This window comes from Meles meles, chromosome 4, assembly GCF_922984935.1.
Source record: "Meles meles chromosome 4, mMelMel3.1 paternal haplotype, whole genome shotgun sequence".
In the NCBI taxonomy this organism is placed as follows: Eukaryota; Metazoa; Chordata; class Mammalia; order Carnivora; family Mustelidae; genus Meles; species Meles meles.
The window spans coordinates 157,535,421-157,560,058 of NC_060069.1; the positions used below are offsets into that span (position 1 = coordinate 157,535,421).

At 44.0% G+C, this 24,638-nt stretch overlaps 1 pseudogene; it reads left to right on the plus strand.

Annotated features, from left to right (window-relative positions):
- The first annotated feature begins 22,859 nt into the window (after positions 1-22,859).
- On the plus strand, positions 22,860-24,077 carry LOC123940576 (annotated as a pseudogene).
- The last annotated feature ends 561 nt before the right edge of the window (positions 24,078-24,638 follow it).

Consider the following 24,638-nt stretch of genomic DNA (forward strand, 5'->3'; position numbering starts at 1 on the left):
GTGTAGAATTTCATGAACAGAATGTACCAGATACCTGATGGGCACCTGGGTGGTGAGGCAGGTAAGTGTCTGACTCTTGATCTCAGCTCAAGTCTTGATCTCAAGGTTGTGAGTTTAAGCCCCACTCTGGACTCCACACTGATGTGGAACATACTCAAAAAAAAAAAAAAAAAGGAATGCATCAGACACCTCACTGAAGACCTCCTACCTTCAAATAACTTAACTGTCAGGAGGAGGATCTAAGGATGCTTCCATCAAGATACTTTCTTTCCTCCTAGGAAATTCTCAGTAAGAGGATAATTTTGTTATTTGTTTCAGGAATTCCTCAGGTCAATTTATCCAAACACTGGATGTCTTAAACAGCCCCCTTCCTGGATGGTAGATCATCCAGCTGGGTAAATGATCGGTTTACCATCCCACAGTTTACTTATGAAGACTTGCTTCAAAACCCTGGTTGAGCTGTGCTTCTAATCCTCAATGAATATACTATGAATTTTGCCCAATCCTGGTTAAATCCTTTCATAGAAAGACATGCCTTGAGTCCAGACTCTGAAATGTTATAAATATACACCGTGATCTCTCCCTTCTGAGACCGTTTTACTCTGTCAGGATGGCACCTTTCCTCACTGCCGTGGGTAATAAACTTGGCTTCGTTTGATCAACAGATAATTCTGGCAGCCTTTCTAGAGAGCTGGTAGTCGACATGCCCCCAAATTAGTTTGTAATGAAAAGTTAAGACTTTGGATGGTTTCTTGGGTCCATTTTCTACCCGAACATTCTGGCAGAGTATGAGACAGCGCAGAGGAAATATCAGAAATGCAAAGTCACTCTCCTTTTGCTTTCCGTGGGTCTGTACTGTAGACAGTGTCATCTTCTTAAAAGGCAAATGGAATAAATTGACTCATTTGCCTCTCAGTGTCCTTAGAACCTCTGGATGCCCTGCTCTCAGCCTATCCTAGCATCTATGCCTAGGACTGAAGGACTGAAATGGGTGGAGGCACCTCTTGCCAGATGCTTAAGGTGTTCTCAGGTCAAGTCTGACTAAAAGTGTGTCCTGTTTGGATCTGCTGAGGGCTGATCTGGAGTTAGATGTTGACCACATGGGGGCAGGAGCAGAGCTCATTTTTCATACTACGTTGCTAGCCTCAATGGGGCATGAATCTGCTGGGGCATCATCAAACCCTCAAAGGGGCATGGATCTGCTAACCATCATCTGCTCCCATTCATCCCTGAACGTTTGTCTCCTATGAACCAGGACTCTCCTCAAATCACAAAATTTCTGGGGGTCCAATTTAAGGTCCACTTTTTTCACAGAGATCAAGTGATTTGTGAGTGAATCCCTAAGCACTCATTAGCAGCAAGAACAAAAAAGTAAGAAAGAAAGAAAAGAAAAAGAAAAGTTTTCCTGTAATTTTATGAATCAGGACACTTTGGACTGTGGATGACACATGTTTGACTTAAAGGGGCTTAAAGAGATGACATTTATCATCTGTGACAAGAGAAGCCTAGGAGTGCCAAAAATGTTACCCTCTGTGGTTCCTAGATGGCTGTTCAAGCCAAATAACAGTCTAAAAGTAGGAAGGTATGTGTGGGGAAATAAAAGTCCCCTGGATTTCTCAGTGTTCCTATGCAAGTCTTGGCCTCCTAAGACTTTTCACAAATGAAGGCAATAATTTCTATAGCCATCTGGCTAATGTTTTCTGATGGATGAATGGATAAAGAAAGTGTGTTGTATACATATAGTGGAATATTATTCAGCTTTAAAAAAGGAAGGAACTCCTGCCACAGGCTCCAACATAGGTGAATGTTAAAGACATTACAGTAAGTGGAATAAACCAACCACAGAAAGAAAAACATTGCATGATTCCATGTATACAGAGTATCTAAAGTGGTCAAACTCACAGAAATGGAGAGCAGAATGGCAGTTACCATGGCTTGCAGGGAGGAGGAAATTGTTCAGTGGGTACAGTTTCCATTCAGCAGGATGAGGAACCGTGCCCACAATGCCTCCAGTTAACAATATGTTGTGTCTTGAAACTTCATTAAGAGGGTAGAGTTCATATTAAGTATTCTTACCACAGTAAAAAAAGAAATAAAGAAAAAGAAAAACAAAAACAGTATTTTTAGCATTTCAGAAGCAACCTTCCTGCCCCACTAGGTTAATACTTCCTCAATGTCTTCAAATTCATTATCTTTGATGAACAAATTATTTTTTTTATAATTTGGTCTTCATATGCATATAATTACAAGAAATGTACCCTCTTTTCATCTAGCTTCCACTTAATGTCATTCAGCATTATATATGTGAGCTCTTTCACACTGTGACATGGCTTATCTATCCTCACTGGTGTAAATCACTCCACTGCACAAATACACCAACTTTTTACATTTTACTGTTGATGGATATCTGAGTTGGCTTTTGCAAACAGTATGTTGCTGTATAATAACAACAAAGAGCTTCTCTGATTGAGCTTATAGGTACACGTGATAATTTGATGAAAAAAACAAAAACAAAAATGAAAAAAACTCTAAAGGATATTAAAAATTTCCTTCTCCCTCTCTAAACTCCAGATAGTTATAGCCCAGAGTAGGAACCACAGTTAAGTCCCACTGGGGTGCCAGGAAGACTGAACATGTTACCTGCCTAGGTTTTACATTTCAAGGGGGGAAACAAGATCTGGAATACTCCCAGGTCTTAAATCCTGAGACACACCTAGGGTTACTTGGCTGCCAGGAGGATCCTTTTCAGGAGGGGAGCTGCCTCCTTTTCTTGATAATCAGGGAAAACTCATTTCTCTTTGTGCCCCATCTATGGGCTATTGGGCCCCTTGTGCAGAAAGATTTCCATCGGCTGTTGCCATGCTGCATCATGGTTCAGCCCTGAAGCAGGTGCAGATAGGTATTCTTTATTACAAAATATTTAATAAGAAACCTGAGTCTCACTCAGAACATCTTGTGTGCACATTTAGGATAAAATGCATAAAAACAAATATTAAAAATGCAACAGTAGAGCACAGTGTTTCTTCTACTTCATTCTCTCTTCCTGGTCAGTTTTTCCCCCCTTAAAACCCCTCTTGCATAATTTCCCTTCCATCTCATGGAGAGCAACCAGATTATAAACCCAGCCCTGGCTGAGAAGGTATATCTCTGGCACTCATAGCCTCTCCATTAGAGGCAGGGTCCCAACAACAGGAGGGGAGAGACGGAGAAGTGGCGGGTCTACAGGCCATCAACATCAGTTCCACATATTATTGGTATCAGTGATGATGGATGTGGTCTTCCAATAAAGCCCATGTTTTTAGTCAATTTTAGAAAATTCATTACTTTTTGTCCAGGCCTCAACAATACTAAATTTTATTACCTGTTCCAATTTAATTTGTATTACATTGACAATTACATGAACAAAAGTTACTCTCACAGAAGAATACAATATTGATGGAGACAGTGGCAAGGCAGTTACTCGTCTGGAAAGTGTCCAGGCTGGTTGCAGTCCTGTTGGGCTCTGAGCTTGCAAAACCAAGCCAAAGATATACTTTCTCTCACAGGAGTTGCATTGTGCCCGAAGCTAAGGTCAGTCCACTAGCCCAAGACCAACTTCTAGCAATTAAAATACCATTACTTGTGTAAGGGAAACATACATCTTTCTATCAGACCAAAATAGTTCAACCAATAGATTATTTATGTCAGAATGATGTTATAATGGAAAAGTCTGTGTGGGTTTCCCTGTTCTCTAACAATGATCAGCAGCCCACAAAAATAGAAAATCACTAGGTTTACATTGTCCTAGTGATAGCTGTGTTTCTCACAAGGGAAGACTAGGGAAGGTTTCACATCTTCTTTGCAGGACTAAAACAAAGACACTGGGAGCCTAGGAGACACACACACACACACACACACACACACACACTTCTTCTTTAATACGCACACACTCTTACACACTCACTACATTCCAAGCCACCAAAAAGAAGGGCAGGCTGTGACTTGATGTATTCAGTTTGAATATATTTTGAATATTCCCACCTTCTTTTCTCCTTATTATGCAGATCTGAATATAGTATACTGACTGTAATTTGGACAGATCAGAAGAGGACAGACTATCATCGTCCTTTTCTTAAAAACATTATTCTGCTCTTACAATTTAATTCAAAATTAATTCTTGGATGTTTTACATTGTGTCTGTGAGCTTCCAAGATCTTTAAGTTTTGTTTTATAGTCCTCATTGCTGTTGTTAAGTCATGTCTTCCAAACAAAATTCAGGTTGAAGTTGGATTTGGGACTTTGCCATAGGCTATTTTCTCAAACTTGGCCTCCTCCCTTCCCCTCCTTCTCCCCCCCTGCTTCTCCTCTTCCCTTCCCCTCTTTCTTCTTCCCTCCCCCCCCCCCGTCCTTCCTCTCTCTTTCCCTCCCTCCTTCCTTCTCCCTCCCCTTTACCAGGCTTCTCTCTTCCCCTTTAATTGATTTCTCCATGATCTTGCTCCAGTTCTCCATACTCAAATTCAGCTACTAAACTTCTTCTGTATTTCTTTTTTTAAATATTTTTATTTATTTGACAGACGGATCACAAGTAGGCAGAGAGGCAGGCAGAGAGAGAGAGAGGAGGAGGCAGGCTCCCTGCTGAGCAGAGAGCCCGATGCGGGGCTCAATCCCAGGACCCTGGGATCATGACCTGAGCTGAAGTCAGAGGCTTTAACCACTGAGCCACCCAGGTGCCCCTTCTTCTGTATTTCTAATTGGTATCTACAACGTCACATTTTGTAAATTATTGCTCCCCAACTGTCCATTTGCTCACTTAGAGATCCTGACCAAGATGCTGCAGTATCAAGTAAGGAACATCAGTTCTAAGCTAAAACTTCTAAAACCTGGTGCTGGACCCTCCTGCTTTTTCTGCCTAAGTGACCATGGGTGCCTTTTCTTCCAGAAGGTGCAGGAGCTTGGAGTACTAGTCATATAATTAAATTTCTCATCATTTGAAGAGTTTTATGTGTGTCTATAGTCAAATATACTAAGATGCTTTATTATATCTAGCCTAAGTGCTACTCATAATATGTTGATCTAGTCTTTTAATGGTTACATAATGTGATTTATTCTTAGTAGAATATTTTAAATTAATGCAGAAACTTAGTTAATGCCAAAGGACATTTTCTTCTCAAAATTGAAAATATTTCTGGTCTTAGGGTTGGATAAATACATTAAGCTGAAAATGGCATCTTTGATTTGGTTTTGGCTCTCCTCCATAATTGTTAGAATTCCACTTAACATTCTTGTTGTCTATAAAGAGTCATGAGTTACAATACATTAAAAGTTAGCCTCTTTCAGTTGGGATTGTGATTCATCAATAAAAATGTTACATGTTGATAGTTTCTAGATTGATTACCATCCCATGAAAGACCACATTGGGTTGTGATCATCTACGACTACATCATATAGCGTGAAGCTCTGCTTGGTTAACAAGTGGATGATTTCAAATTTTCTCAAATTATTGCATGATATTCTTTCACCTACATTATTGCTCTTTACATTGAGGGGAACTAGGAAGAAAAGAAAGTAAACTCTTAATGCTTAGTTTATTATCCAAAGTTTTATCATCATATTTATTTGTGGGTCTACACAAAGTTCTTTTTTTAACCCCGTCTATCAAAGATGATAAAACTAAATTTGCTAATTGGAGAGATGAAACAGAGGAAAAAGTAAACAATGATTTCTATTGTTTGTCCCTGAGGATGCACTGGACCATTGCATTATGACTGAAAATTGGGTAGGAACAGTGTTTCTGAAGATCAGACTTTGGGAGGCAGCCAACAAAGTACCCTGTTTCTATCTTATCGTATTGGGATAAATTAATCACCTACTGGCCAAAGTAAGAGAAACAAACACTTACTGAATGTTTAATCTCTCTTCATGTAGGAACCCACTACTCTCCATCAGATCATTTGGCTCAGCAGCCAGCTCATCCCTGCACTGGTGATTCTTGACCCAGCACTTACCTGGACTACACTTAATTTTTATTCTTCCTCGATGGCTGTTTTCCTGCTCAGAGTTGCTCAGAGTTGAGCTATTGCTGTGGAGATCACACATTTTTACCATCTGGCCTTTACAGAAAATGTTTGCCAACACCTGGTTTAGATACAGTTTGTAGGGTCTAAAGTGAAAGTGTTATTTGGTTCACTCTCTTTTAGTTTTCATGAGATGACCCAGCACTTTCCCCCATGATTCACCATTTCTCTAAATCTCAGTCCAAAACAAGTAAGTCTCCTCATCATGGAGTATGTTGTTTCCAATTCATTCAACCTTGTTTCAAGTTAAGGGAAGAGATAGATGTTTAGTTATCACTATGTCAAATACTATGGGAATTCTCAGATTCCTACAACAAAAGTGCAATGTTTCAGGTTTCAAAACAGCTCATCTGGGACTAGAACAAGGGAAGGAGTTGTGATGTACTTCTTTGGAATTAGGTTCTGAATATCACTGAGTCATAAGGCAGGCCACCCCATTTTGCCTTTATGGAGAACAGCGAGCATCGCCAAGGAGCTGTCAGCACCCCCATTTCCTCCCCCACACAAACTTAGCCCAATACAAACGGCTCAATTCCAACATCTATACTCAAGCTCAGTACTTCTCAGCTTTCTCTTTCCCTTGTGAAAAAAGAACAGTGATTGTTTTTGTTGCTGCTTTAAACAGTGAATCTGATGGAAAACTCTGAAACAAAATGATTTTCTCCTCCTAAAGTCCTTTACAAATTGGCTTGTCTTATGATTCCACCTTTGCATCATGCTGGATATTAGAAAATCACGTGAGTTTTTAAAAGGGTTCTGGAAAAGCAGGAGTTCCAGGGACTTCAGACACCTTGATGGAAGGGACATTCAGTAGGGTTCAGGAGGCCAGAGCTTGTTTGAGCTGGGAGAGAAATGGACTTTTTCTTTCTCCTGCTGTCTGAAGAAACTCTATGAAGATGGGAGTGGAGTGATGGATATAAGGAAGAAGTTGTCTGAAGGACAATGTTTATCTAGAAAAGACTCGAAAGGATATCTAAGGATGGTTGGGGAATTCTAATCTTGAAAGTTCTCTCAACATAGGATCCCAGTCACCTGCCTTAAAAGGTTTGGCTATAGATTTTATTCCTGTCAGGGTAGGTAGGGATGGGGCTGTGTGGGTACTTTCAGTTTGGTGGCTCCAGACTTAGACTTTGACAATGTCCTGAGCTGTCCAGATGTAATGTTCTTTAAGTAAGAAGGCATAGATAACCTTGGCTCATCACCACTGAGATAGTCATGGTTCCTGTGTTGGCAGGTGGGTACCAGAGTGGATTTAACTCTGTCTTAGTTTCCTAGAACTCTTGAGCAAGTTACCATGAGCTGAGTGGCTTCAAGTAGTAGAAACATATTCTCTCACAGTTTGGGAGACTAGAAGTCCAAAATCAAAGAGTGAGCAGGTTGGTTCTGCTGTGAAGGTTCTGAGGAAGACCTATTTCTATGTCTCATTCAGCTTCTGGTGATTGCCAACAGTACTTGGAATTCCTTGGCTTATAAATGCATGACCCCAACAGATACTTCTGTCTCATGGAGTTTTCCTCTAGATGTCTGTGCTGTGAACAAAGTTCCTTCTTCTCATAAGGATAACAGTTAGTTGAGTAGAGCCCACCTTAATCCAGTCTGTCCCCATCTTGACTTTATTATATCTGCAAAAACACTACTTCCAAATAAGGTCACATTCACATACAGGTACTAGGAGTTAGGACTTGAAGGCACCTTTTTGGGGTGGGAAACAATTCTACTCACCACACTTAGCATGGCTTTTTCAAGGAGGCCTGTGCTGTTGAGCCAGACAGTTTCTCCTATAATCTTCTGCAGAAATCCCACCAATCACGCACCATGCCTGGTTGTGCTCCTGGGACACAGCACAGTCTGGGAAATCCCTCCGCCCTCCTCCCATGACACTCCGTGCTTTACTCTTCCTTCCTTCCTCTTCCCTTACTTCTTCAACCAACAGGGTTGTGTCCAGGGTCTGGCCGGAAGCTCCTGAGTTGCCGTCAGCTGATACCTTTATACTGATTGCCCTCTTGGCTGTAGAGAGAGCAGGAGAGCAGGAGACTTGAAAGGTGGTTTTAAATTCTTTTATTTTTTTAAAATTTACATCTTTTAAAAAAATTCTGAGTGGTTTGAAATTCTGAAGACTTTGCCAAAAAACTGCAACTCTTACCCCAGGGGTTATGGTCTATATTTTGCAATAACTAAAATAAGAAATCATGGGTGGTGACAGCAGGTCTAGCGTTTGGGTTTCTGCATTCTGAATCTAAAGATGATGAAGAAATCTGGGAGGAGAAGTGGCTACAGTGGGTATCTGCAGAGTGTTCCAAAACCCGTGATTCCTCCCAATGTTGCAGATCACACAGATACCACCAAGCCATCAGTACACCCTTTATGTGACACATCAGAGAGTGAACAAAATGGCATGTGATTTAGAAATCTTAACTGGTGAACAGAGCTTGTTATAAGACAACATGAGGAGAAGCACGGTGGCCTTGTCCTTCACAGAAGGAAAAACAACCTTAAATACTAGCCTGACTTAAAGTTGAGACCTGGAGGTTCAGCTCAGTTCCACCACTCACCAGTTGTGTCTTTCGGGAAGGAGCTGGTGGAGATCTATACAGATATCACACTTTCTAGGTGGAGCAAATGTAGTAAGTTCTCCCAGCTGGACCACAGTGGGAGGAGACCCCCCTGTGCTGGGACTAGAGGCAGTTCTTCCTCCCACCTGGCTATCTCTTCACTGAAAGGGCTGGGGAGGTCATAGAGTGGAGTGGAGTTGAAACTCCCATTTGATTTTGCCCATTGTGATTTTTAGGGTGAAGTTATAGCAAGACAGTAGTAAACAAAATTCTTTTTAAGGTTGAAAAGTAAAAAATGCAGACAAAGTACTTACTGGATCCCATGCAAACTAACACATAATAATCCTGACCCACTAGTTTCTTCCTCTGCCCTATTACCAAACAAAGTGAACCTAATTGTGCTGGCAACAACTTGTGTTTGAAAAGCTGAATCCAACCAGATAAGTGAGCAAGTAGAGAGAGGGTGTTACCTTGATCTTTGAACCAGACTGGGTCTGCTGACTATCCAGCCCTTTCCTCACCTGTGAAATGGGCATAAAAACATGTTGGCCTCACAGAGCTTTTGTGAGTTATACACCCAGAACTTGTAGAGCATCACATGGTGCATAGTGAGTGCTCATTGTGTGATTATTGTTATGAAGTGGAAATCTCTTTGTATCCCTCACACATACCAGAGCTTCTTGCTTAAAGGATTTCTATCCACACTTTATTCATTTATTATATTTGTTTACTTGTCACATTGTAAAAGTAGTATTTGCTTTCAGAGAAAAATTTAGAAAACCAAAATGTAAAAGAATCATGCATGAGCACTCCTTTTGTTGTATTTTAATCTTTTAAAAATGGTGGGATTATGGAGGGCACTTATTGCATGGAGCACTGGGTGTGGTGCATAAACAGTGAATTCTGGAACCCTGAAAAGAAATTAAAAAAAAAGATCAGTACAAATGGTCTAGATGCTACCTCATAATAATTTACTTTGACCATACTGTAGTGATTATATAGGAAGACAAATCTTGTGTTTAAATTAAATGTGCAAAATAATTTAAAAAATTTACAGGTAAAATGCATACATTTTTATTTTTATAAAATTAGGATCATACAACAGTTTTGTATGCCTATTTTTAAATTTAATATTATATATAATATAGATATTATATATAATGAAATTTCTCTAGATCATTAGGTGTCTTTTGAAAACAAGAAAGATTTGAAGCACATGGGGGAGTGCCATGTGAGGATGCAGGCAGAGATCAGGGTGATGCTTCTACAAGCCAGTAGATGCCGAAGATGGTCAACAAACCACCAGAAGCTTTGGGGAAAGGATGGAGCAGATTATCCTTCATGGTCCTCAGGAGAAACCAATCCTGCCAACACCACACTTTGATCTCAACTTGTAGCCTCCAGAACTATTTCAACTCGAGGATAAGAGAACATCACAAGATTGTTTGAACTGTATCATGATGGGGCTTCCTAAGAGCAGAATGGATGGGACATTGTAAATGACTTCAGCTCTCATCCATCACACATTCACTTTCCAAAGCACACCAACCAAGAAGAGCTAACCAAGATATTAAGTTAACTCATTCATTATCTTCTGTCTTCTTGAAAAATAGGACAGATTTTATAACCAGAAGATCAACCAACCAAACAAGCAAGCAAACAAATGAAATCCAGAATGGCCAGAGATTGGGAAGGAAACACCTGGATACTTTGGAAGCCCTGATGGGTGTTTAAGGGCAAGGGCCAACTGCATTTGTTTTTACATAGAAAGTCACCTTTCTGCCTCCTCTGATGTAAATCTATAGCCATGTATGGTATGTTGTCTTTTTGGATTTTTCAGTGTTTCCCATTGGTCTGTCCTATAGAAGTTTTACATATTTTTTGGCAGATTTCTGAATACTTGGTATTTTTTATTGATAATTTATTTATTTAAATTATTTTACTTTATTTATTTTATTATTTTTTCTTTTTTTTAAATTTGTTTATTTACAGCATAACAGTGTTCATTGTTTTGGCATCACACCCAGTGCTCCATGCAGTATGTGCCCTCCCTATTACCCACCACCTGGTTCCTCAACCTCCCACCCCCCCCGCCCCTTCAAAACCCTCTGGTTGTTTTTCAGAGTCCATAGTCTCTCATGGTTCACTTCCCCTTCCAGTTTCCCTCAACTCCCTCTCCTCTCCACCTCCCCATGTCCTCCATGTTATTTGTTATGCTCCACAAATAAGTGAGACCATATGATACTTGACTCTCTCTGCTTGACTTATTTCGCTCAGCATCATTTCTTCCAGTCCCATCCATGTTGCTACAAAAGTTGGGTATTCATCCTTTCTGATGGAGGCATAATACTCCATTGTGTATATGGACCACATCTTCCTTATCCATTCATCCGTTGAAGGGCATCTTGGTTCTTTCCACAGTTTGGCGACCATAACCATTACTGCAATAAACATTGGGGTACAAATGGCCCTTCTTTTCACTACATCTGTATCTTTGGGGTAAATACCCAGCAGTGCAATTGCAGGGTCATAGGGAAACTCTATTCTTAATTTCTTGAGGAATCTCCACACTGTTCTCCAAAGTGGCTGCACTAACTTGCATTCCCACCAACAGTGTAAGAGGGTTCCCCTTTCTCCACATCCTCTCCAACACACGTTGTTTCCTGTCTTGCTAATTTTGGCCATTCTAACTTGTGTCAGGTGGTATCTCAATGTGGTTTTAATTTGAATCTCCCTGATGGCTAGTGATGATGAACATTTTTTCATGTGTCTGAGAGCCATTTGTATGTCTTTGTTGGAGAAGTGTCTGTTCATATCTTCTGCCCATTTTTCGATATGATTATCTGTTTTGTGTGTGTTGAGTTTGAGAAGTTCTTTATAGATCCTGGATATCAACCTTTTGTCTGTACTGTCATTTGCAAATATCTTCTCCCATTCCGTGGGTTGCCTTTTTGTTTTGTTGACTGTTTCCTTTGCTGTGCAGAAGCTTTTGATCTTGATGAAGTCCCAAAAGTTCATTTTTGCTTTTGTTTCCTTGGCCTTTGGAGACATATCTTGAAAGAAGTTGCTGTGGCTGATATCGAAGAGGTTACTGCCTATGTTCTCCACTAGGATTCTGATAGATTCCTGTCTCACATTGAGGTCTTTTATCCATTTCGAGTTTATCTTTGTGTATGGTGTAAGAGAATGGTCGAGTTTCATTCTTCTACATATCGCTGTCCAGTTTTCCCAGCACCATTTATTGAAGAGACTGTCTTTTTTCCATTGAATATTTTTTCCCGTTTTGTCGAAGATTATTTCACCATAGAGTTGAAGGTCCATATCTGGGCTCTCCACTCTGTTCCACTGGTCTATGTGTCTGTTTTTATGCCAGTACCACACTGTCTTGGTGATCACAGCTTTGTAGTAAAGCTTGAAATCGGGTAACGTGATACCGCCAGTTTTGGTTTTGTTTTTCAACATTTCCTTAGCAATTCGGGGTCTCTTCTGATTCCATACAAATTTTAGGATTATTTGCTCCAGCTCTTTGAAAAATACCGGTGGAATTTTGATCGGAATGGCATTAAAAGTATAGATTACTCATACAGCAATTCAGTAACGTGGCAGGATACAAAGTCAATGTACAGAAATCAGTGGCTTTCTTATACACTAACAATGAAAATACAGAAAGGGAAATTAGAGAATTGATTCCATTTACTATAGCACCAAGAAGCATAAGATACCTGGAAATAAACCTAACCAAAGAGGTAAAGGACCTGTACTCGAGGAACTACAGAACACTCATGAAAGAAATTGAAGAAGACACAAAAAGATGGAAGACTGTTCCATGCTCTTGGATTGGAAGAATAAACATTGTTAAAATGTCTATTTATTTTCTTTTTTAGCCAACATTAGTACAACATTAGTTTCAGATGTAGAGTTTAATGATTCATCAGTTGCATATAACACCCAGGGCTCATAACGCCACACACCCTACTTAAGGCCCTCCCCCACTTACCCCCCCACCATGAACCTCCCCTCTAGCAAACCTCAGTTTATTTCCTATAGTTTAGAGTGTGTCATGACTTCTCTTCCTCTCTGATGACCTCCCATAGTCTTCCCCTATGGTCTTCCATGTTGTTTCCTTTCTTATATGTTGTACATATGAGTTAAACCATATAATAATCGTCTTTCTCTCATTGACTTATTTTGCTTAGCATAATACACTCTAGTTTCATCCCTGGTGATGTATATGGTAAAATTTCATCCTTTTTGATGGCTGAGTAATATTCCATTGTGTGTGTGTGTATATATCATATCTTCTTTATTCATTCATATGTTGATGGATCTTTGGGCTCTTTCCACAGTTTGGCTATTGTGGACGTTGCTGCTTAAACATTGGTGTGTATGTGCCCCTTCATATCACTGTATTTGAATTGTTGGGATAAATACCTAGCAGTGCAATTGTTGAACCATATGGTAGTTCTATTTTTAACTGTTTGAGGAACCTCCATACTGTATCCCAGAGTAACTGCACCAACTTGCATTCCCACCAATAGTGTAGGAGTTTTCCCCTTTGTGAACATTTGCCATTTCCTGCCTGTTAATTTTAGCCAGTCTGACCGGTGTGCAATACTTATCTCATTGTGGTTTTTTTTTTTCTCATTGTGGTTTTGATTTTGATTTGTATTTCCCTGATGGTGAGTGATGCAGAGCATTTTTTCATGTGTCTGTTGGCCATTTGTATGTCATCTTTGGAGAAACGTCTATTCATGTCTTCTGCTGATTTCTTCACTGGATTATTTACTTTCTGAGGTGCAGAGTTTGGTAAGGTTTTTTTTAATTTATTGACAGAGAGATAGAGAGAGAGAGTGAGTGCATGTGTGAGAGACAACAGAAGTAAGGGGAGAAGCAGGCAGAGGGAGAGGGAGAAGCAGACTCCCTGCTGAGCAGGAAGCCTGATGCTGGGCTTGATCCCAGGACCCTGGGATCATGATCTGACCCAAAGGCAGTTGCTTAACCAACTGAGCTACCCAGGCACCCAAGAGTTCTCTGTAAGTTCTTTATAGATTTTGGATACTAGCTCTTTATCTGATATGTCATTTGCAAATATCTCCTCCCATCCCATAGGTTGTTTTTGGTTTTGTTGTCTGTTTCCTTTGCTGTGCAAAAGCTTTTTATCTTGATGAAGTCCCAATAGTTCATTTTTGCTTTTGGTTCCCTGCCTTTGGAGATGTGTCTAGCAAGAATTTGCTGTGATTGAGGTCAAAAGGGTTGCTGTCTGTGTTCTCCTCTAGGATTTTGATGGATTCCCTTCTCCATTTAGGTCTTTCATACATTTTGAGTTTATTTTTGTGTGTGGCGCAGGGAAAAGGTCCACTCTTGTTCTTTTACATGTGGCTGTCCAATTTTCCCAACACCATTTGTTGAAGAGACTGTCTTTTTCCCATGGATATTCTTTCCTGCTTTGTTGAAGATTAGTTGACCATAGAGTTGAGGGTCCACTTCTGGGTTCTCTATTCTGGGTTCTCTATGTGTCTCTTTTTGTGTCAGGGGCATACTGTCTTGATGATTGCAGATTTGTAATAGAGCTTGAAGTCCAGAACTGTGATGCCACTAGCTTTCGTTTCTTTTTCAATATTCTTCTGGTTATTCAGGGTCTTCTCTGGTTCCATACAAATTTTACAATTAATTATCTGTTCCAGCTCTGTGAAAAATGCCGATGGCATTTTTGATATGGATTGCATTAAATGTGCAGGTTGCTCTGGGTAGCATAAATTTTTAAATTATATTTCTTCTTCCAATCTGTGAACGTTGAATGTTTTTCCATTTCTTTGTGACTTCTTCAATTTCTTCCATAAAGGGTTTTGCAGTTTTTCAAGTACAGATACTTTCCCTTGTTGGTTAGGTTTTTTCATAGGTATCTAATGGGTTTTGGTGCAAATGTAAATGGGATTGACTCCTTAATTTCTCATTCTTCTACCTCATTGTTAATGTATAGAAATGCAACTGATTTCTGTGCATTGATTTTATATCCTGCCATGTTGCAGAATTCCTATATGCGTTCTAGCAATTTGGGGGTGGAATCTTTTGGGTTTTCCACAAAGAGTATCATGTCATCAGTGGAGAGTGAGAGTCTGACTTATTCTTTGCCAATTCAGATGCCTTTTATTTCTTTTTGTTTGTCTGATTGCTTAGGCTTGGTCTTCTAGTACTATGTTGAACAGCAGTGGTGAGAATGGACATTACTGTCATGTTCCTGAACTTAGGGGAAAAGCTCTCAGTTTTTCCCCATTGAGAAGAAAATTCACTGTGGACTTTCCTATATGGCTTTTGTGATATTGAGGACTGTTCCTTCTATCTCTATCCTGTGAGGAGTTTTAGTCAATAAACAATGCTGTACTTATCAAGTGATTTTTCTGCATCTGTTGAGAGGATCATATGCTTCTTCTCCTTTCTTTATATGGTGTATCACAATGATTGATTTGCATATATTGGACTATATTTGAAACCCAGGAATAAATCCCAATTGGTCATGCTAAATAATCCTTTTTATATGCTATTGGATCCTATTGGCTAGTATTTTTGTTAGAATTTTTGCATCCATGTTCACCAGGGAAATTTGTCTGAAAGTCTCCTTTTTCGTGGGGTTTTTGGTTTTTGGATCAAGGTAATGCTGGCTTCATAGAGTGGGTTTGGAAGTTTTCCTCCCATTTCTAATTGTTGAAAGTGCCTCAGAAAAATAGGTATTAATTCTTCTTTAAATGTTTGGTAGAATTGTCTGAAAAGCCATCTGCTCCTGGACTCCAGAAAGCCAACTGCACAAACGAACCCTGCTCACCCAGACTAGACTACTTTGTGACCCGTGTTTTTGCCTGTGATGGGCCTTTTGCCAGAAATGCCGTTACCCCCTTCAACTGTCCCTGCTCCAGGCATGGTCACCTAAGGATTCATGTTCCTCCGCATCTGGTCCCAGCAGAGACAGCACATGGGGGCCATATAGGATCTCAGCTACATGACCTGAGGATCCAAATTTTCTGGGACAAGGTCTCCAAGAGGTTCACATGCTCTTTAAAGTGTGAAAGCACCATTGGTACCTCCTGCTCCTCCATCAGTATTCAGCTCAGAGGCCACTTCCTCCAGGGAGCCCTCCTGCCCTGCCCTGCCATCCATTCCCACTGCACCCTGAAGCAGGGACAGGTAGAGAGCCAGGGTGAACCAGCAATGGGGGCACACGCCACATTCACGAGTATTTCCAGTCCCTGAGCCTGTCTCCTGCTGCCTGTGACTCTATGGGGGAACATGGGTTACTTGTCGGGGTTTCCACTGGTAGCAGCGTCCACTTGATCAGGTAGGATGTGCCTCCCCTTGGGAATCCTTACCCTGCACTCCATCCCCTCCCAAGGCTGTCCTTGATTTCTGTGGTGGGAGCAGCTGGAGATGAGAGCACCTGCTCAGGAGGGCCTTCAGGGTTGGTGGAAACCTGGTGGGAGCCCAAGTGAACAGCCTCCCTCCATGCCTTACTCCTCAGACAGCAGGCTGCCCACTGGGTGGAATGGGTCCATGCCTTGCTGACCTTCCACAGGGACCCACACAGAGATTTTCTAAGGGTTACATGAGGAAGCCCTGAAAACACAGGGTTCTTACAAAAGGTGGGAGTCTTTCTTCCTGCTTCTACTCTGACCCCCAACTCCCCAAACACAGTCCCAGTCTGTCCTCCTCCTCCATCTCCACGATGACCACCCCAGGGCCAGCTCCCAGTGCTCCATGCTGACCCTATGAGCCCCCTTCCAGAATAATCCAGCCCTGTCTCACCCACTCTCGTTCCCCTGTCCCCACCATCACACAGATCTGTGCCGAACACACATCACACCCGAGCCCACCAGCGTCCTGTGTCTCCAGGTGTGCACCCTCCCCTACTCTACGTAGGGAAGGGCTGTGCAGTGACCCTGCTCCCTGCCCCCTCCCCTGACATCTTTTCCCTTTTCCTCCAGACCCCTGGGAGCACAGCCCTCAGCATTTATATTCCTGTGCTCCCTGCCTAGAACCTGCCCCTGCCCTCCCAGACTACCTCCTCTTCCCCTAATCTCAGCCTGAATGTCTCTTCTGACTGTGGCCCCTGACCCTGTTCACCATTCCACTATAGGAGTTCTCTGCAGAGAAATGACTGCTCTTCCCTGTCCCCTTGTTCTTGATTCCCTGGCTTTGCCCATCAATAGGACAGAAACCCTGGGGGTCCTTGAGCCTCACTTTTTTGTTTTCTCCATCACTGCCCCGCACGTGTCAAAATGGCAACAAAGACATCGGAGAAGCTGCAGATATACTCCATGTGTGGGTGCGAAGGCAGGCAGTCCCCCCCAGACGCACTTGGGTCAAATAGACTCACGGGGGTGGATCCTTCTCCAAACTCCTTCTTGACAGGTTCCTGCTGGCTCTGTGCCTGAGGCTGCATCCCCTGCCTGCACTCCCAGGCCTTCTGGGGGGTTGCCCTTCACCAGCAGTCCTCTGAAGCCAAGTGCCTACCTTGGCCCCATTGCTGGGACAGCCCCCCCACTGGGCCCTGCAGATGCCACTTCCCTGTCCTCTCTCCAGGCCCAGGGATGGGACCGCCTCCTTTCCTCCTGTGACCGGAGCCTGGGAGCCCCGTCCTTGGTCCTACCCTTCTCCCTGCTGCAGCTGGGGACTGTCCCCTGGCCTCCTCCTCCTCTGCACCCCATGGGATAGTGCTCCCTGCCTCCACCTTCCTTTCTCCCTCAGGGCACTCTGCTCTCTGGGAAGAAGACAAAGGAGGCTTTCCTCTCCTTACACAGGGCACACACACATTTTTTCTTTCCCATAATTTATTTATGCGTAAGCAAATTATTACAATTTCAATTCTATTTATACACTTTCAGATCCTCACAAAACAACTACAATAGTTTAGATTCGGCGTCAGGGGGAGTGAGTGTGGGCATGTGCCCTCCTGCATGGCGGGGGCGGGTGTGTGTCTGCCATCTGGATCTCGGTGTTTTGAAAGCTTAAATTTTATAAATGGTAAAAAACAAACAGGATCTCCAACAAAACAACAAAAATTAAGAAAAAAATTATAGAACAAGGAGAAATGGTTGAAATTCTTAAGTTACCCTAATTATAAATTTAAGATAAAACTAATACTATGAATTTAAGATTAAAACATGAATTCAGGACTAAAATTTGAATTTAGCATTGAAATATGAGTTTAGGACTAAAGTTGGCTTTAGGACTACAACATATTTTATACAGTTTGAGAAAGATGTTGTTTTAAGTCCTTTTTTTTTTCTATCTCTTTTTTTTAAAAAAAAGAATCACATGTTATTCAGATAAATACTAACATCTGCAGATTTGTAACATCAGTCCTGGCCCACAGAAACGGTCGTGTTTGGAGTCTCTGTCCATGTCCACAAGAGAGGATGTCTTCAGTCCTAGTGACATGGATTTCCATGCAAACAGGATCCTACATTACACAGCTGTAGAGGGTCTGATGGGGAAAGTCCATACCGAGGACAACAGGCACGGAGGTCTGTCTGGATGTGCAGCGGCAGGGTGAGCGGGCTACACGGCTGAGCGTCCCTGGGGCCCCAGTGGAGACGCAGGCGCTTGCTGAGAGAGAGAGCCGGCAGACATCCTTCCCGGACCTCCCCACAGAGGCTCCCACAGGCAACACAGGGTTGCCCACAGGCAACCCTGGATCCCGGAGCCCTCACAGGGGTACCTCCCCACTCCCCGGGGGCCTGGTGACTCCAGGAACCCCCTGACACTTCCCCAGGTCTGCAGGCTGTGGGAGGAGCCGCAGGAGCAAGAGGGTCACTCGGGACAGGCAGGCGGTGGGACTCCAGGCCGGTGAGCATCTGTCTCAGGCGGTCATGTTCTCTCCTCAGCTCCCAGAACTTTCTCTCCCTGGACACAGCGGCCTCCCAGCCTCTCGCGGCTCTGTTGTGCTGGAAGAGGACCAGCTCGCCGCAGTGGGAGCTGTGTCTCTGCTGCTCTCAGCGCATGTCTCGGGCCATCTCCTTGTGGAGGTCGCGCAACTGGCCCGTGAGCTCCAGGTCTCCATGCAGGCCGGCCAGTTTCTTCTGCAGGGCCTTGCGCTTAGCTGCCCCTCTAAAGAGGGTTCTGTGCAATTCCAGGGCAAGTTCGTCCTGCTGGTCCAGTGGTTTCTGCAGGCTCCGCCTCAGCTGCTGAATGTCCTGGTCCAGCTGTGCGTTTTCCCGCTGCAGAGCTGCTTCCCGGGTGTGCAGACGGCCGATGTGTCGGGCCAACTCGGCGATCTCTTGCCTTTCTGCCTCCAGGCGTGTGGCTCTCTCTTGCGGATCCCCTTCGGGCCTTGGAGGGGACACAGGGGAGCCAGTGTCCTCGCTGACAGCCTGGGGATCAAGGGCTGCCTGGCAGGCAGGGTGGTCGCCATTCCAGGCTCCGCTCTTTTGTGGGACTCCGCAGGTCCTGGCACCAGAGTCACCTGCGGGGAGCTCGAGTCCTGGGATGGCCTGCAGCCCGGGTCCTGCCCTGGAATGTGATGGGAGGACTTGATGTTTCGGGCCTGGCTCTGTGCATGCCCTCGACGTCGCTGGCCTTTCTTCCCCCTCCTCTTCCTTCCCTCTCTGCCTCCCTCTGGCACCCTATTGGCTGAGCAGTCCCCGTGGCTCTGGAACAGGAGTGTGGTCACTGCCGACCTTCGCTCTTTTCCTCCCGGGTTGCTCTCCATCCTCGTCTGCTATTCCTCCGACGGCGTTTTCTCCAGGGACCCGGGGACATTGAGGGGGCTGGCTCCTCGGGTCCTTCTTCAGGACGTCGGCAGGGTCCCCAAGGACCAGCCTGCTCAATGTTTGATTGATGGCTGCCAAGCACAAGGTCTGTAAGGAGGGAGGACTGGCCAGCACCCTGGGGGGGCCCGCGGGCCCTTTTCCTGGCAGCTGGCTCCACAGACTTGGGGGCGGGAAGACCCCCTTCGTACCAGTGCCTTCGCACTTCTCAGAGGGAGTCGTCTCCTCAGTAGGAAAAGGAGCAGCAGCCCGGTCCCTAGCAGCACCGCCGACGGCCACCCAGGGCTATGTGTCCAGCTTCTGGACATCAGCAGCAGTGCATCCCACATGTTCTCCAGGACCACCTGGCAAGTGGATCTGCTGGCCAAAGGAGGGCCCTCCATGGCTGCATCGAGCTCCACAGCGAGGCCTCCAAGTACAAGCATCCTGAGGCCCCAACTGACCACTCAGAACCCTGTTCAGAGTTCCATGTCAGAGGTCAACCTGTGCAGACAACCAGGGCAGAGCAGTTGGGCTGGGGGAGGGGTGTTAGCCATGTTTTAAAAAATTTTTTAAATTATAATTCAATTAGCAACATATAGGACATCATCAATTTATATGTAGAGGTCAGCTATTATTAGTTGCTTATGATACCCAGTGCTCATTATAGCTCATGGCCTCCTTAATGCCCATCAGCCATTTATCCAAACCCCAACCCCACATGCCCTCTACCAGCCCTCAGTTTGTTTCCTATAATTAAACATCTCATGGTTTCTCACTTTCTCTCATTTCGTTCCTTTTAGTTTTCCCTACCTTCCCTCTGATCCTTCTGTGCTGTTTCTTATATTCCACATATGAGTGAATCCATATAATTGTCTTTATCTAATTGACTTGTTTCACTCAGCATAATACCCTCTAGTTACATCCATGTTGAAGTAAATGACATGTATTGATGTTTTATCTAAATTGAATTTTGAAACTTTTATCATTGGTATACATAAATACTATATGTATCTCTGTATCTACAGTATATATAGAAGTACATATGCAAAATATATGTTTTTCCAATAAATTTTTAAGTATTACTAATTGTGTTAAATTGTAGGCTTCATCGGATATTTACTTGTATTATTTTATCATCTGTGATTAATGAGGATTTTATTTCTTACTGTAACGTCCTTAAAGTTTCATATCTTTCTATTGCTTGATATAATGAATCATATCCCATTGCTGAATAGAAATTGTTACCATAATTTTTAATTAGAAATTGTGTATGCTTGTTTTTTTCCTGGATCTCAAAACAAAGTTTTCATTGTTTTGACATTAAATGTTTCATAGACACACGTATCAGAAAAAAGATGCTTTCTTCTTTTCCTAATTTGCCATGAATATTTTGTTAAAGGAATTGGTGTTCCTTTTCATTGATTTTTTTCCCTGCATCTCCTGAGATGGTTGTACTTTTTAAATGATTAATATGGTTGATTATATTAGCTGACATTCTATTGTTAAACCAAATTATCATTCCTCAAATAAGCTGATTTCTTCATGATGTGTTAAAAAAAAAACCCCAAAACTAGCAAGATTGCCATTGTTGAATAATATTCCAGGCTATAGATTAGTGCTTCTGAAACTTGTGTGTGCCTACAAACCTTTTGGGTCTTATTAACACAGACTTGTTAACTCACTAGTTTGGGTCTGGCACCTCAGCTTCTGCATGTGATTGTGAAGCTGGTCCATAGACCACACTTTCAGAAGCAACACTATAAACATTGCATAATTAATGTAAACAACGACTTACTGATAGATACACCAATTAAACTTTTTTTGACTTTTTAAAATAATTCTCTGATGAGACTTGAATTTAAATATTTTCCTAATTTCCTGGATATTGAATTGATGGGCCAAAGACTCTTTAAACTTATTGTCAAATGCTTCTGTTAAAAGGTGTATACATCATGGTCCCACGCTCAGTAATAAGATCTCCTTTACCTGGCAACTTAAACTAACTGTAAGTCCTTCGGTTTGTAAGTTGCCATGATCTTAGTTTTCTATGGAGGGTCACACATTTGTCAGGTTAAAACTTACTATCTTGCAGCTCTGTAGGTCAGGGTTGAGCACACTGTGGCTTGATTCTCTGTTCAGAGTCTCACAAGGTCAAAATCAAGGTTTTGGCAGGACTGGGCTCCTAACTGGAGGATTTGGACAGGAATTTGCTTTCAGGCTCCTTCAGGTTGCGGTCAGACTTCAGTTCTTTGGGACTGTGGGGCTGGGGTCACCATTTTTCTGCTGGTTGCTGGATGGGGACTGCCCTTAGTTCATGTAGACTGCATTCCTTCTCAGGTAGCCCCGTCTCCATCTTCAAAACAGCCATGGTTATTGAGCCCTTCCGACTTCTACTACCAGCTGGAGAACACGCCCTGCTTTTGAGGGCTTGTGGGGTTACACTGGGTCACCTCTGGATAATCCAGGGTGACCACCCAAGTTTAAGCTCCACCATGCCATGTAATATGACATGATGTTAGGACGTGATCATCTCATCCCATTCGCAGTTTCTTGGGAGTAATAGAGGACATTTTGCCGGGACCCATTTAGAAAGTCTGCCTACTGTTTCATCCAAATAAAATTTGTTATTTCCCCCTCGCTTTCTCTATTTAAAACCAGCTTTATTCCTTAGTCATAACCTTATGCCTTTGTATTCTAACACTTTGGACCCTGTTTTTGCTTTTGTATTTATCTGACATGTCAGGGTTATTGATGTCCCCAAGGTACTCTGAGTAAAAATGGGAAACCAGCAAATAGATTACAAACTAAAAATTGCTTTGATAACCAGCACCATCACTGCTCTGAACATTTCTTACTAAAGTCCTTTCAGGATGAGCAAAGTGATGAGCTTTTGCTCTGAGGTTTAAATTTTCCTACTTAATTTGGAAGGCTCATTAAAGTGAAAGTTTATGCACTGGATGGAATATCATTTCCCCAGCATGCCCAGGATCTGCTCTGTTCTAGGCAAAGAACATTTCCAGATTTTTGATAACTAAGTCCAGAACAGTGAACTTAACTGATGTAATTACCCCCCAAATCACCTTAGCATCCAAGGAAACATTGTTCAGGTTCAGGCCATGCTGTCTTTATCATGAGACAAACGTGTCTTGACAACTGGAGGCAGCCCAACCACACACACACACTGTCAAGAAACGTTCTTCATCGATTATAAAGCTGTGCTTCTTCCAGATGGAGGAGTAAAAAATTATTTTTGGGGCGGAGCCGCTGGAGGGGCGGGAGCGGCCGGGCGGGGAGTCTGGCAATGGGTGGGGGGGCCAACTTCCTGGGGCTGCCTGTAAGGATGTCGCGACGGCCCCGATGCTCCTCAGCCCTGGAGATGCAGCTGCTGCGGAGCCCGGAGCACCCCTGCCTGAGGCGGCCCAGATCCGGCCCCTCCCCTCCCAGGTGCGGACCCCTGGGCTGGCGGGGCAGGTGAGGAGGCGTGGCGGCAGCGCTGGGATATGTGAGATTTTATCATGTGGGCAACCCAATGCAACTGGTTCTGCTTGGATGCACAGCCTGAGGAGGCCCCACCGGCGCAGGGAGCCAGGACCCAGGCCTACTCCAACCCTGGGTACAGCTCCTTCCCTTCCCCAACGGGCTCGGAACCAAGCTGCAAGGCCTGTGGGGCCCACTTCGCAAACATGGCCAGGAAGCAGACCTGCCTCGACTGCAAGAAAAATTTCTGCATGACCTGTTCGAGCCAAGTGGGGAACGGGCTCCGCCTCTACCTCCTCTGCCAGCGAGTCCGAGTCACGGCCTTTCAGCGGGAGGAGCTCATGAAGATGAAGGTGAAGGACCTCAGGGACTATCTCAGTCTCCATGACGTCTCCCGAAATGTGCCGGGAGAAAGAGGAGCTGGCGCTCCTGGTGCTTGGCCAGCAGCCCGTAATCTCTCAGGAGGGCAGGACTCGCGCCCCTACCCTGTCCCGGACTTCCCTGAGCACCAGGCCTTCCCGACGCAGCCTCACACCAGGACAGTACCTCCTACCTCCGCGAGACTCCCCACTTCGCCCACACAAGCCACCTCTGTGTCCCCCGCCCAGGCTCAGGAAAGCCAGCAGGCCAATGACCAGGTGTCTCAGGACCAAGAGGAACCTGTCTACCTGGAGAGCACAGCCAGAGCACCTGCTGAGGAGGAGACCCAGTCTGTCGACTCAGAGGACAGCTTCCTCCCCGGCCGGAGGGCCTTCCTCTCTGACCTGACCGACCTGGAGGACATGGAAGGTCTGACCGTGCAGCAGCTGAAAGAGATCCTGGCGTGCAACTTCGTCAACTACAAGGGCTGCTGCGAGAAGTGGGAGCTGATGGAGAGGGTGACGCGGCTGTACAAGGACCAGAAGGGGCTCCAGCACCTGGTGTGTGGTGCTGAAGACCAAAACGGTGGAGCAGTGCCCCCAGTGTGGAGGAGAACCTGTGCAGGATCTGCATGGACTCGCCCATTGACTGTGTCTTGCTGGAGTGCAGTCACATGGTCACCTGCACCAGTTGCGGCAAGCGCATGAATCAGTGTCCCATCTGTCGGCAGTACGTGATCCGAGCCGTGCCGGTCTTCAGATCCTGAGGGCTGGCGCCGGCTTCTTCAGTGCCTTACAGGGACAGAGCTGGAAGGGTTTGGGCTCCAGATTGACCAGCTTGCAGAGGGGCAGACTAACAAGAGAATCTGCAAGCAAAGATGCGGTCACCTCTGGGCATGCCTGGCTCACATCAGCGGCGTACCTCTTGGCTGGTGGAGCCTGAGGCCAGTGGGAACTGGTACAGATCGCATGGGCAAGTCCCTGTTCCAGTGATCTTGGGGTAATGATGGTAATTGATGAAGAGAGGATTTTCCAGAACTTGGACCAGATTTTCCTCCCTTCCTCTGTAAACCTAACAGTTTCCCCCTTCCCCCTGTATCCCGGCCATCCCCGAGCCACCTGTGTTCCAGCCGTCAAAGGTCCTGGTAGAAATGGTCCTCTTCCTCCCCAGCACATTTGGGTTTATTTCTGGTCTCTGGCTTTCTGTGCTTTAACCAGCTTTGCTAGTCTTTTGCTACATTGCCTAAAATTTGTTTCTTCAGACCAAAAAGATGTTAGCTTACCAGACCAATAGTGATCCTCCTTAGGACTAAATCTGGACCAGTAAACTTTTTCTCTGGTGAGAAATGAAACACAAATGCTACTGGAAAATTGCAAAGTCATTTAGAGTTGCTTCCTGAAGTGCTGGATTGGAAGCTAGGAGTCTCCTGACTGAACCCTGGAGGCAGCAAAGCATCT